Here is a 1,998-nt window from a genome sequence, read left to right as displayed (position 1 = left end):
TTTCTGCGCCTGTCTTTAGTCTTTTAAACTCTGACATGAGACACATTCTTCCAACTGAACCTTTTCCAAAAAAGACCTACATTGCTCTTAGAAGAGCAGTTTGTGTAAGCCCAAACAAACAGCATAAATATCATAATCTGAATTGTGGACTGCCAAAAATGTATAGTCTGGGAATAAATTACATGCTGGGCAGTAACCGGAGTGGAAAAAGAATTCTGCAAAAGGACTTGTGAGCATGCTGAAAGATTTCAACATGAGAGAGGAAATATTAGTCTGTTTCTTGAGCAACCTCAGTAACTATAAAAAATGTGTGCTGCGCGTCCCTCCCAGACACACACACACACGATGTTCCTTTCCTGAGCCACTGTTTATTTTTTTTGTGACATCTAAAAAGTGTGGATTGCATAACGAAAATGTTGCATTCTCCAGTGTTTCTGAAAATGCCATTTTCTTCTTAGTTGTGTGGATTTGATTCCTCATATATATATACTTTTAAAGGCTCTTATTAGAGAGGACAGTTATTTATATCAATAGTCTAACAACAGTCTCTAGGCAAGAGTTTGTCCAGCTGCTGGTTCTGGACTGTGGCCACTGTAGTGTCTGCGAGTAATGTGCGATAGAGTTGTTCAAGAAGATAAATATATTCACCTTTTGAAGAGAGAGATTCCTCACTGTCAGTGCATCATACCTGGTTGTGGAATAGGATCACATAGTGATGATATCCAGCCATTTTGCCTCTCAGGTGTAAGATGTCACAGTCATTTGACATCACTAACGTGCAAAGTGTATTTGACAGGTCAGGAGGAGCAGCCAAAAGTTGGTTGGGGAGGTGCTGTTCATGTTTGTTTTTGTTCCACAGCCTCCTGACCCCAGGTTTGATCCTGAGGGTCCATCTAAAAGGAGATGTATATTGCCTTGCCCCTCACCCTCACCCACACTCACACCATTCTCCATTAGCTTGATCATTATATTATTATTATAGAGCATGCTCTTTTCATCAGAGCTAATCTGTGTTGCTGGGAGACCCTCGGCCCCCTTCAACCCAGAACCTTCCCCTTCAAACATCATCCCTCTCTGTCCTGGATCCCCTTAGCTTTGAAAAAGGATCCTGGGTCTTTAAAAAGTGGACGGGGTCCTGAGCCATTCAAGGTGTATCCAATGCCTTGCGCTCAGCAAGGCTCTTAAATGCAAAACAGACGGTGGAGCACATAAAGATCAAAGGCAGCAGCCTTGCCCGCCTGGCCTGCTGTCCTCACATGCCAGGCGGTGCTGTCACAGTGAATCACGGCAATGCAGCTTCCGTGCTCATGCTGACCTCCCCTTCCTCACCACCTAAGGGTGAGTCAGACGCCTCTCACCTTTATGCACATCAGGACCATCTCTTATCGTGTTCACTATTAGAGCACTGAGCCAAACAGTTGGACATTTCAGTGGTATCATAGTGATTTATTTACTCAGTTTCACTGTGCCTTCGTTGGCTTTATTTCTCATAATGAAATCAGCGATCTTGTGTGTGTGCATGGTGACTCAAAATGGATATTATTTGTCTATGCAATGATCCGTTGGATGTTAAATAAAGTCTGCCTCTTTAAAAGCCCATTTGCATTTGAGTGAAACTGATTTCCACTCACTTCTACTAGCACGTGATGCTAGTAGAGCATATAAAACGTGGGGGTACATTAGTCATAAGTTTAGCTCAATGAAAAGCGTGACTGAATATAATAACTCTTTTATGAGGGGGCAAAGCGGTTTTTTTTCCTCTGTTGTCCTCATTTGTCCGACAGCTCAGTGTGTGTGAATTTATGAGCGTGTGCATAATATTTTAACTTTAGTTTGAACTGGTATAGAAGACATGAGCCAGGGGCAGGTGCTACTTAAGCCACTACACCCATCTAACAAGATGATGTTCATTGCATGGTGGTACTATATGTCCAAGTGAATTAGAGCATTTAGTTACAGATGGGTGACAAATGGAAAAAGGAAAAACCAACATGAACA

Source organism: Siniperca chuatsi, linkage group LG11, assembly GCF_020085105.1.
Source record: "Siniperca chuatsi isolate FFG_IHB_CAS linkage group LG11, ASM2008510v1, whole genome shotgun sequence".
Classification (NCBI taxonomy): Eukaryota; Metazoa; Chordata; class Actinopteri; order Centrarchiformes; family Sinipercidae; genus Siniperca; species Siniperca chuatsi.
This window is presented reverse-complemented; position numbering follows the sequence as displayed.